Source organism: Megalops cyprinoides, chromosome 7 (genome assembly GCF_013368585.1).
Source record: "Megalops cyprinoides isolate fMegCyp1 chromosome 7, fMegCyp1.pri, whole genome shotgun sequence".
In the NCBI taxonomy this organism is placed as follows: Eukaryota; Metazoa; Chordata; class Actinopteri; order Elopiformes; family Megalopidae; genus Megalops; species Megalops cyprinoides.
Genome location: NC_050589.1, coordinates 35967849 through 35981287, shown reverse-complemented (window position 1 = coordinate 35981287; position 13439 = coordinate 35967849).

Below are 13439 nucleotides of genomic sequence, written 5' to 3'. Positions count from 1 at the left end.
TTGTGGTACCAATTCTTGACTCCCCAGTTATAAAACTTTTCTCAGAAATGATATTTCTCGTAACGACTTAAAACCCAGATGGTGTTTGGGTGTGTTTAACACATACCTGTTGATATATCTATTGAAAAGAATACCACTTCATAGGCTAGAGGTGATGATCGTATAGACACATCTAAGAATAAATTGAGATAGCCATGTCATATTTTTGAGCAGAATAAACCTTTTAGGAGGGAGGACAACGACACAGCATTAACTGGCAAACTGGGGTGAAACCATTTTCAGAACTCACGGGCTGCAACGTGCACTGCTAACGTGCTTACATTGATTTGAGAGATTTCGCGATTTCTGAAAAGGCCCTCTAGGCAAATCGTGGATTTGAACGAAAGTCATACTTTTCGACTAACGCAACTACGTATGATGTTACAGTAATGTGCTACGGGCCTGGTTGATATATATGGACCAGGTTAGGTGCCTGGGGATAAGTAGTTACAATTGTAGTCTGGAAGGCCTTTTACCGAGCAATGTGTATTGACTGACCCAAGGAATACTTGGTAACAGAAGCCCCATGGCAGCTGTGTTAAATCAATGAAGTGCGTCGCTGAAGACCCATTGCACCTGGCAGTTGTTGAGAGTGCTACGAGGTAGACGCTTAATTGTACGGGCATGCATAGCGAGAGCCCTGAACAAAACTACTGGTAAATAAACCAGGTGTACAAGGGACTGATAAATCTGCGGTGACGTCACAAACCGCAACTGTCTCATTCACACTGAGCCCAGTTATTATCTTCCCTGCATGACACCCGCAGTAATCTCAGCCAACCGCGCGTTTTAAATAATTTAAATTGCACCAATGGAACTGATTACCGGGCAAGCGATTGAAAATGTGGCTAGCTCAGTGGTGTGCTCAGTATTTTACAAACGTAACCACCACAAATGAGATGGGGCAAAGAGTAGTTGGGGGGGATCACCTGATTATTCACATCACATTAATTTATTGTTCTCTAAAACACTGTAGTTTAAATTGCTTCGTTGTACTACTCCGTTCACCGCTTACTTTTTTGCTCGCTGAAACATTTCATTGCTCCCAAAAGGTAACTATCATACTTAATATGTAGGCTATTTCAATCCACCCCCCCCCCCCCCCTTTTGAGGATATGTAAATCGATATGGACAAATGCAATTAAGACGTCTTATGGTAAAACGTTGATTATTTGAAGGGATGCTGCAAACCTGTTCATTAAACTCTTCATTTTAAATTTAAGGTCTTTGATTAATTAACAGAACAGAATTGATCAGTGGATCGTTGATAAAATACTCATAATTACTGAGAATTGTAATGTGCCAGACATTAATGGAATAATAGTGACGTATTTTGTTTCCATTTTTGTAAGACACACAAACGCACTTTCGTTTTATCAACATATGAAGGCACATCATTGGACAGTTATTCAGTTTGTACATGCTAATGTTAGACTACACTAAAGACAGACAAAAAAGAAGGGAGATCAGAGTTTTAAGTTAAGATACATGACCAACATGTAAGCAAGGAAAATCAGTGGTAGAAGTACAGAAGTCTATTGTTCCATGTTAGACATTTCCTCAGCCCGTACATTCAGTTATCTCTGGCATTCAATTACATTCAAAAGAAGACTTTGCATTCCTGAAGGAAAGTAAATTAACTTGAAAACGCAGTGGCTTCATTTTATATGATGATTCCAAACGGACAACTTTCCCTGCAATCAGGTTGTGTCATATTGTTCTGTCAGTCATGGTGCCCTTCAAGGATCTCACTAATCTACACGATTCCCTGACTTGACTTGATTCTTAAATAAATTTGCCTCCATTAATTAACAATCACACTGCATTTATTTTCTTGTGATTTTCCTTGCCACAATATGGGGATGTTTTTCTGCAGTTGGAAAGTGAAATGCATTTAAATTCTAAGAGTGTGATGTAAATCTCTTTAATATCACATCAGGCAGCAGGATTAATTCAGCTGTAATGCGTGGAGGGAGGGCATAATGTGATCTCCTATGCTAAATAAAGCTACACTGCCGTCACAATGTAATGATTTTCAGCTATGCAATGATGAGGACTGTGCTTTCCAACAAGAGGAAATAAGCTACCTTTCTAATGAAGCTTTATAGTGAAGACTTTGTCATTGAATTTTATCATTCCTAGCAAAAGAACCTGAGTGAAATGTATGCAGTGTAATCTCCTCAAGCAGAAATAAACAATTCACATGTCCCTCTCCAATTCTTTTCACTGTCAAGAGCAGCAAAACATCTAAAAGTCAAGTCAGGCATTAAATTAAACAAAATAGTACAGGCCCACAGTCCTTTCAGCAAACAAGAATAGTAGGGTTTGGGGGGATTGTTAATGCAGTTGCAATGGAATTATAGACCACTTTCTTTAAGGGAAATGCTAGTTTTATTCATGTATGATACTGAGTTCAAAGACAGGATACCGAACAAAGACCCTTTTGAAGTAAAATTGCATATATGAACATGATCTAAAACCAAGTAGAGCAATGCTTCTATTACATTCCATTACATGCATTTAGTAGACACTCTTCTACAGAACAACTTCCATCACAATTGAAATATCGAAGAATTACTCTGAAAAGAAGGTGTGCAGTGATGACGAGACCGGGAGATTTCAGATTTAATGCCTTTTTGTATATCTGAGTAGGCTGATAATGGACAGAAGTGATGAGATGAAAGCATCCATATGCTGTAGATTAGTTAAACTGCACCACACCAGCTCTAAGATGATGCCAATGAGCAAGTAAACTATATCAAACCAATCCCATGCACCCTTTGTAAAAATACAGAACTAACTAACCACAGACAAGTGGGAAGGCAAAAGTAGTAACATTCCACAACAGGGACACCTCATATGAAGGGGGTCTGGGTGGCAAGGTATCTGTGAGGGGAGTTGGTGCTCCTGCTGTTACTCCAACAGACATACAACTGGATTAGCTCCCTGTAGGGTGATCCTGTTTGTATGACATTCTGATGTCACCATTAACGAAAGACTCATGTGTAGAAAGAGGCACTTTTAGGGCCATGGTCTTTTATCCACATGCTGACTTGCTGACTGAATTTTGTGTTGATACTGGTCTAAACTTAATACATACACTGATCAGAGCAATAATTTACATTTACATAATCTCAGGTTTCCAATTTTTCTGGTGGGGCCAAGCATCAAAGGTGCTTAAACTTTATGTATTCTACTTCAGTCTTACATTGGGAAAAGAAAAAAATCTGACATTTCACAAAAGGGAGGTGTTCCTGAATAATGACTGGTGGGCTTTCTTAACCAATGAATAGGCCCCATGAATTAGAATGTTGCAGGTCTGGGTCCAGCACAACCATTCTATAGTCGAATGAGTACTTAACCAGAATACTTTCAGTTAATATCCCATTATACAGATTGATTTTTACACAAATTGTAAGCTATACGGTTCACTGCAAATGAGGTTGTCTGCTGAGCAGGTATTGCAAAAGTGGAGATAGAATTGAAACTCCAGAAGTGAATTAAATGTAGCAAACAGCCTTTTGCTGCTAGTGTGAAGAGTTAACAAGCTGCACTCGATGAAATTTGTGGTGTTAATGTGTATGATGTATTCAGAATCTATATCTCACTAAATTGTAAATGCTTCTCCCCTTGCCTATATCAACAGCTTTCTAGAAAAACAGCCACATTACACTGCTAGCCACCTGGATGATTATCAAAAGATAAATCACCCGGTAATGGAGTTGACTCTTGAACCGAAATTTCTCAGAAAGTAGCAAAATGCTTTTCTTATTTTTGTCCAATAGATTGCTCCCTATCTTCTTGATGATATGTGACATAACATTTTATTTAGCCTGATTGGTTACCCCTAAAATAATTCTTCAATTCAGACAAACCATTTGACTGCATTTGTGGCTCCATAGGCTCATGTATAATAATCACTTGTGGACATGCATTTTGTGTGCTGAAGGTGAAAGAGGCAATGTGAAAGGTCTTTAAGGAAAATTCTAAGCCTAATGTACATAAATTAAAACATTTATTACATTTATTAATTAAAATTTAATGTACATTAATGTACATAAAAAATTCTCATTTTTTAAATTCCAGCTGTTAATGTAGCTAAATATTCAACTGGTACGCAACTTTGTAACTGAATTGCTCTCTCCCTTGAGATAAAATGGCAGTTTCTATTTAATCCAAGGGTGTGAATTGCCCTAAACTCATTACCAAATTTGTCTATATGACAGCTACATCCAAACCACTGCTGCCTCAGGCAATTCTGAAATGTATGATTTGATCAGCATTTTCAGTGGAGCAAAGAAAAAAAGAGCTTTACTAGACTATGAAAAAAAAATCCCAGGATGCCTCAGTAGGCCTTAATTTTGCATGACTGACTCAGATTGTTAATAATTTGGGAGATTGCTTGCACTCTGTCTTCCATCTTGATTGGGTTAAAGAGTTCTGGTTGCTTGCAGCTCTTCATGAATATTCATGAGAAAGAAGACCTGGAGTATTTTGGTTCTGATTGTTTGGCTGATATCAGGATTCTGTGCACAACCATGGTGACAAGTAATGGTCTGGCTGTAATGAATATTCATAACCTGCAGTCTGCACATCTCTTTAAGTTCAAACATTTAGAAATTTCAAGGCCTTGCACAGAGGGGTAATACTGATAGAATCTCTAACTTACCCCTTGACATTTTTCACACCCCTTAAATTTTATTTACTGTAGTGCTCGTAACAAAGGAAATATTACAGAACACTTCAGAGCTTATTGCATTCACACAATGTGAGTTATAGTGGGTGTGCCAGGAAAGGAAGTGCAATGATCCTTTGCCAACAGAGAGGTCTCAGAGAGCGATAGTGCTAGAAGGATGATGTGTGCAGTCCATGCTGGTCTATAGACAAAGAAATGTCCAAATACAGGTTTGTCCACTGCTGGTCCTGGGGGTACAATCCGGCAGCTGGCATTGGGTACAACTGGTTCTAATTAATTAGGTTTGCTTGAGCTGTTTATTGAATTCTGATCTGAGTTTTGACATAATCACCAGACAGTCGTTCAAAGTCAGTGACGTTTAAAGGATTTTCAGTTGGGTGTTTCTGCTCACAGAGATATGATAAGAGCCATTTATTGAACCTTTTTTTGTTAATATCTGGCCTTTACACAAATTAAGAGCAGCTGTCTCAATCAAGCATCATCAATCATTTAAACAAATTTTTCACGGCCATAAAAATTGAACAACAAGGTAATATTAACCAATTAAGTTATCATTCTGTAGTTTTCTAATTGATAAAAGTTATTTCAACAGATACCTAATATTAATCAGATATGTTAACATAATACTCGTCTGTTAACGTCACCACACAATGCATTTATTGCACAAAGAGCTAAAAGTTAGTACCTTTCAAGCGGTGTAAAACTCTGACCAATATTAAATTAGCAACTTACTCGAACCTAAGAGATCTACCTGCACGGTTCGGAAAACTTCCATATGGAATATGTGACAATTATACATATCAAGCGATCGTTTATAATAGTTGTTCATAAAAGGATAAAAAGGAAATAATATAATTGAGCAAAAAAAGTTGCATTTCCCCTCGGTCCATTAACTACGACCAAAGGCATAATACACAGCGGCTGAAACAGCGAGTACACCCTTGGCAGATCGCAACATTATTCTGAACTGAAAGGAGCCTAAGATTAAAAAAAGAGAGAAAGAAAAGAAAAAAAACAAAAACAAAAAACATATGTACATGATTCACAGTATAATCCGCAGTTAACATCTGAAACAGAAGAGGTTCGTTGTGGAGTAACACAGACCTGCTCAGAGCAGTCTTTGCGGAGATCCGGAATGAAAGAGTGTTCAGTATTCAGTAATGTTCAGTATGCTGTAGCCGTTTGCCAAATACACTTTGTTTACTGTTATAAGGCCACATGAGGCTCCTTGTGATGCGATAGGTAAACCGCAACAACCACGAGTTTGGCCCCTGTGGTTCCACTCTTTCTGGTTAGACAAATGTAGATGTTAGGTTCCCAGGTGTTGCTGTTGCTAAGCGCAGATACAAGGACATGTTATTCTCCCTCGTTCGTGGAAATTGCTACGGTTGTAGTGTCGTTTGCTGGGTTTAGTCTGATTTACTTAGTTTACTCTGACTTTGCTTTTACAAATGTGTAAATTAAAAACTGCGCGCTGGTAGCAATTCAACCGAAGAAATGAACCAATTCGGCTGTACCATAGCTGTGACGTCATATTCAGAGGCCCACTGGCGTTGTATCTTGACATCAAAGACAAATTCTTCTGAAAGCTTCAGGCCCCGTCAGTGCATTTTCACCGTAATCTGGCCGCCTCGGTAAAAGAAGATAGGATTTAGTGTTAGGGGTGCTTTGGCGAAAAGGCACCGGTCGGGGTACAGATGCCTACCTATAACTCAGCCTGGCTACACCATGTCATGCAGTCGAGGGCGTAGGCCGCCTTTCAAGTAAGTGATAAGTGATATCAGTACACATCCATTTCGACGATCCATGTTGTCTAATGTAATTTCTGCGTTTCGCGACAGTTTTTAAAATGTGATCGTAAATGTTAAAGCCTTATCTGGTGATTTTATTTAGCTTATTTAGCTAAATATTTCATTTTGGACTACGCCTAGGTGCTTATAAACGCGCAATATCGCTGTTGTTGGTTGTTTCCTGCGTGGTGACGTGTGTAAAGTAGAATTATAAATAGACAGACAGCAAAGCTAAATAAGCTCGCACTTCGCAGTACAAATTGCAAGCACCAGAAATAACGAACGTTTGTTTCAACCCATAGTAACACGGCCCGCACCGAAAGCCGAGCGCGGGCCTACTGTCTCTTGGCTGTCTATCATTGGCGACGTTGTGGGGAATACGGAAATACATGTGATGTAAGATGTAACCATTCTTAAAGCGAATGAAGTCACACTCCCGTTTTAATAAATTTGGGTCCACTTCTAAAAGCTCCCATACACGTTGTCATTTTAGGCTTTTTTGTTTAATGAGGTCGATTCATGTGGATGTGTTTTAATCTGAGCGAGTTCCGGACATTTTAAATGTTGAAATATGAATTATTTAAAATTAAGTTATACAACTGACCGCTATGTTATGGAAATAAACACCGCAGCTACCTGAAAAAATCAACTTTGTTGTTCTGCCAACTTATAAGACACACTGTTCGATGTGCTGCACAAACAGAGCAAGTAAGAATTTAACTAATCAGAAAGTTTTGGTCGGAAACATAATTTCTAGTTATGTAAAAATAGAAAAGTAAAATATGCTCTACTCATGAATACTAATTGGCATCATCGGTGTCAAGCTATCATATTAGTGAAGTTATTCGGAAACTGAACATAACTGTTTTTATGTATGTAGGCCTATTAAATAATTTGCTGCTAACATTCAACAAATCATTAGGTTGCTAGTTGTATAATACTAGTGGCTCTTCTCTTTACTAAAATGCCTTGTCATTCTATGTAGTGCTTTAATTTTTAAAGCATTCAAACTACACATAAAGTGCATTTAGGCGGCAGCTATTTCTGGCATATAAGCATTCAACTTGGTGTTGAAGGCCAGACAGGCCTATTCTCATTGCAAAACAAATTGAAAACTCCATTTATGACGTCACCACTATGCCATTACTCCCATAGTTGCATCTTTATCGTCTTACAGCAAAGGGTTATTGTAGAAGCATAGGGGAAATTAATCCACGAGCTGCATAGTTGGTGGAGCAGAGTGAAACTCATCCCCAGGATTGCTCAGTAGAAAACTGTATTTACAAGGTGAATGCCAGTTATGACTTACAATGACAGGACTGTTTTACAACAACACAGGCTTTGTGTGGATGCAAGTTATTCATGTTGCTTCAAAAATGTATGTTTTTCATATATTATTTTATCTGTTAATATCTAGTTATCTGTTAATTCTACATGATCAAACCTTTCCTGTTGCATGGTGTGGAAACATTAGCCTAGAAAATGAGGTAATGTTCATTAAATCCCGGCCTCGGCAAACGGAAACAATGCATAACTCCTGAAGACTTGAGAGGCTGCATGAAAACAGTAAAGGTAAAATATTCCTGGAGAGCTTTGTCACTTCTCCACTTTGCATGAATTAAACTCGAAAAGGGTTTACATGTTCTTATAGGCTTCTCTCCCCACATTCAAAGTCTAAAAAACGTAACACATATTGTTGTGCAGCATCACAATGTAGTTGAAATGGAAACAAACGGAACCAAATCAGTGAACAATAATACAGTAAATAAGTAATAGTAATAATAGTAATCAATGTTTTGAAGAAATTTAATTCTCTGAATTGCATGCTTATTTGCTATATGATTGCGTTTCTGTTTCAAATAACAAAACTTCAATTTACGTATTACGTGTTAGTTACTGTGTATTGGATATTTTGTGATATATATTTCTTCTTAAAATATTTCTCTAAATATTATCTCTAATAATATTTCTCTAAATATTATCTCGATATAATCTTATTAACAGTAGCTAATTACCACAATTTAGTGTGTACAGTATTATCTGCATTATGTATTATTTATCATAGCACAGTAAAATGTAATATTACAATATTATCATTTCATGTGTATGTATACATTTATTTATGAAATAATACTTCAAACAAAGCTTCTTAAGTAGTTTTCTAATCTACCTTAAATCATAAAATCAGAAAAATGCCTGCTGTAAATGCTACGGTAACCTTAGATATTATTTCCGTGAATATCTGTGAATTTATAAACTTGCATTTACTGTGACTTCATGCTTTCTTAATGGCATTACAGCATTTGTCTCATGTCTCCTGTTTTAGTTCAAAATCTATTGAGGTAGATATGTTTAGTATTACGTCTGTAATACATAACTGTACTATCAGTAGTCTTTTTGAAGTAAGAAAGGTGTTGGTAATTTTTGACGGACAATATCCATGCTTGAGGGCAATGTTGAATGTTTTGTTTTCGAAACGATTTGACAGTGCAAATGCGACTGTACAAATTCAACAAATACGTTCTTGTTCGTCATAAACTGTTCACAGAGTCTTGTTGTCAGTTATCAGTGTTTTGGTCGAAGACCAGAGCTTTTTCGTTTGAACTCTGGTAGCCAGAAAATGGTTTTATTGGAAACGCTGAAATTTCTCGGAAGTCTCTGTAGTTGGGGCAATTGTCCGTCAGCATTGTCCAACCGTCTGGTCATTGTGCGTTATATTGCTTTGAGGGGGCTACATCCCCAATCAGGTCTTAGTGGTAGTTGCAGTAAAGTTTATTGGCGGTGTAAACTCCACAGTGTCGCATCCGGACCAACAGATCTTTTTTTTTTCTTTTTGTACGTGTACAATGAATTGTCTTTCCGTCATTTGGCACAAGGCAACCTGTGTGACAACTCACTTCTTATTTCGGAGTATGTATACCTTTCAATTCCTTGTATAAAACGTGTTTGTACTGCTTCGGTCTAGTTCTTTTCTTATATTTTACTTATTCTTATATTTTACTCCTCATTTTGTTTGGGTGGTTCAGTTTAGAACGAATCATTTAAAATATTGTCTTGGTAAAAGTCTATATCTTCTATCTTTATGCTTTTTCATTATGAAGGTTAGGGATGACAATTATGTGCGATGGAGGGCCAGGAACGAGGCCTGATGATGGCGATAGTGATGATTATTATGACAGTTGTAACAATAACAGTAATATCTGACATTGTTGTTATTTCACATAGCGCTAGTCTGTGGGCGCAATCTTTCAGTAAACAGAAATTGTTATGTGTTGATACAACTTATTTCAATTTGAAAACCTTTTAAAGAGCGCATAATGAATTACACTGTATACGACATAATTTCTGGAGGGAGTTTGTTCCTCTCACCTGTAGACTCTGTTAGTGTGCAAATCCACAGTGCTTGAAATATCCACCTGTGAGTTTGTCAAGTTGTTTTCCAGAATTATATATTTTAGTCAGGAATTATTTGTCTCCTCTGTATTGTTGTATGCGGTTGACAAAACAATGAAATGTAGCACGCCCTGAACTGTAGTAATTTAACATAACGCAGTGGTAAAGCGTAATATAAATTGAACCAGCATTGTAGGTACGGCGAAACGGAGGTAACGTTTATGTAGGTAGAAGTAGAATATATTGCAGAGAGGAAATATTACCCTACATGAAGTACAAATGGACACGAGTTTGTTCACGCATTGACCTTCGTCTTTCCAGGAAAAACAATGAAAATGAACCATTCAAGGAAAATGACTCTATTTCTCACACAGTGCGGAAGAAACTATCTCTGTTTACCAATAAATTTTAATTCTTAAGCATTTTAATCAGAAAAAGCCAAAACCTGGGCCGATAACACCTCACTCGCAGAAAAAAACAACTAAAGCAAAGAACGAATTATTGTTAAATGTATTGCTAAAACAGTTACATAGAAATCATGATATGTATATTCACACTGTCAACACGTCAGTGGATTATTTTTACTTCATGCGACATAGATTATTGTGGCTTTCATGAGCAACATCATAAATAGTACAAATATCTGCCAGTTGGAAACGATTCAACAGGCTTGGATTTCTGGCATTTGTACAAATGCAGTGGCGCCAGTTACAGTGGGCCTTATGTATTCAGGACTTGTCTGTACAAGTGCTTGTAAACTAGATGTGTATTATGTGTCTTGTTTTAATTATCCTCTAATCTTAGGGATGCCAATTCATGAAGTTGGTGTCTTTACTCTAAAGCCCCAACAGTATTAATTATGATTTGCTCCATGTTATTAATGCACTTGTATCTTCATCATTGTACACATCTTCGTCTAAACCAAGGGACATATATTTCAAAATGAGTGCGAGCAGTTTCTAGTTTGTACTGTAGTTACCAATGAACTGCTTCCAAGTTCAATTCTCTGAACGTAATGCTTTGTAGTATAGTTATTTATCAATTATGAAATGATAAGATGAAAAGCGTATTTTAAAACAGTTTTATTTGATGTTTTCACATGACACCACGTTAACACTACTGAGGAATCCACCGAAAACGTATCCACACCTTACGTTCCCTGTTAAACCGTTGCCTACATATTCTCAAACGCAGACAGTTTCCATTCGGAAGACATTTCGATGTTTTCACTGCTGTGAAATTCCACATGCCATTATCTTATGCAGTACGTGATCATTTTATTTGCACTACCGTAATCGCACTTACTTGTAATCGCGCGAATCATTACAAAATAACCCAACGTTACAAAAAGATGTAACTAAATTGATTGCGATGGATGAACACACGACGTAAAGAAAGAATAACTACAATTACCACGGAAATATTTGATTCTGATAATATACCTTTGCGTTCATTAGTTTAAATATCCATCTGCTGTGAGTCAAATGACTTTCACTACTTGAAATTTTTCAAATGTATCTGTCCGCAGGGGGTGTGACGCTGCGCATGCGTGTGCTTTCCACATAGAAAAAAGATCATTTTACTTGTCATGTAGCGTTATTGGACTGCTGTTATACCACTGCTACATCTAACGATATTTTTATAATTATAATGTTGTTGCTGCTGCTGATGATGATGATGGTGATGATGATGATCATCAGCATGACATTGCTATTACTGTTACTAGCTATGCTACCACCAAAACGCCTCCTACCACGACGACTAACAATGTTAGTGCCATTACTGTAAGTATTACCGCAACAGTGACAACAGTGACAACTACCACTCCTACTGGAAGAGGCAAAGGAGCAGCTGTCACACAGAGGAGAAGGGAAGTTTATGTGTATTTATTATGTACCTGCAATACCTTGTTAAACATATTGGTCTTACTCAATGCAAATGTGTTGGCAATCGTTCATATCTGGACTTCGTAAAGTTTTCAAATACATACTGAAACGTAATGTAAACGGAGGGAGAGGGGGGAGAAAGAGAGCAAAGGAGAGAGAGAAAGAGCAAGAGAGAGAGGCAGATGGGGGCGCCACACATTCCTAGTTGTTTGGGGGAAAATTTACAGCTAAGTAATAAAAGTTTACGACTGAAGCGATTCTGGGATTGGCTGCGCAGAGTCACGTGTCTCCCTCTCCATGAACGTGAACTTTATACTGTTGTCTTTCCCCAGGATCTCACGTTCTATCGGCTGCAGACCAAGCAGTAGCGTAGGAAACGAGCCCAGCTTCTTACATTAACGCTCATTTCTTCCACTTTTTTGCCATATTCTTTGACTCCGTGGAATTTTAAAGGGACGTGGTTGACTTTACACCCTCTCCCTATTGCCACACTGCCGTCTCGTTCAAGTAATGGCTTTATGACAGTCGCCTCCTCCCCCTCCCCCTCGCTCTCTCAGCCCCTAGAGGCGAAACAACTGAGCCGATTTTTTTTTCTAATGCTGGACTGACAGAACAGTGGGGTTGTAAATACCTTCGTCTGCTTTTTAAAAATTTTCTTCTCCAACTCTTCGATCTGCTGCGAGATAAGGGATGTTTTCCGTGCTGGTGATCGGCCGGTCCCCCTACCTGCACCCCGCCCTCGGTGCTGCTGAACAAGCAGACGTGCGTCACACCAACAGCAGAGAGAACGCTGGTAAGTAGGAGATTCTGCGTTCCTTATTGGCTTGAAGGTTTATCTAATGGTCCGTAGCCGTGAGAGGCAGGCTGAAGATGCCACACTTCTTTTCTAACCCTCTCCACCCCCTTCTGGAAACAGATTTAAATACGGGAAGCTTCCGCCGTGAAGTGAATTGGAATAAATAGGGATATTATGGATTTTAAACAAACTTTATGCGCTGTATATACTACGTGCTAACTGCGCTCGCATCATGTTTTAGGGTGGCTGTTGTTGGGGATCTGTAGTGGATACTCTAATTGTTTCCTGAATTTATTCCTTTCAGATATATGGGTTTATGATAAGGCTTTTGTCGTGTGTTTTTTCCCCACGGCGTTTTGTTTGAAGCAAGTCCTCACTTTCAGATAATCGGCATTTTGTCCTCGTATTACTATACTGCGTAGGATTGTGAGGCCTCCGCTCAGATAATAGTACAGCCCAAACAGGAAGAGATCAGTCCATGCTCCATGTCATACAAATGAACTTACGGGTGTGTATGAATTGTTTCCTGTTGTTTATTTCTACACAAGTGCACTTGCTTATCGTGATTGGGGTGAATATTATAGGCCTATTTATTGATTAATTGCTGTGTTTGCCCTTGCATGTATGCACATTTTAAAGCAATGTATTTTTTCGTTATGGGAGTCCATATCACAATGAAAAATAGTTATCACGAGTACACCAATAAGCAAAACATGATGTATATAAGCTTGCTAAAGATTGTGTGAATAAATAGGATTGTATTTGAAGCCTAGTGATTGCTATCCATTTTTCTTCATTTATATACTTATAAAGAGCCAGTTTTTCCTGTGATGGTCGAA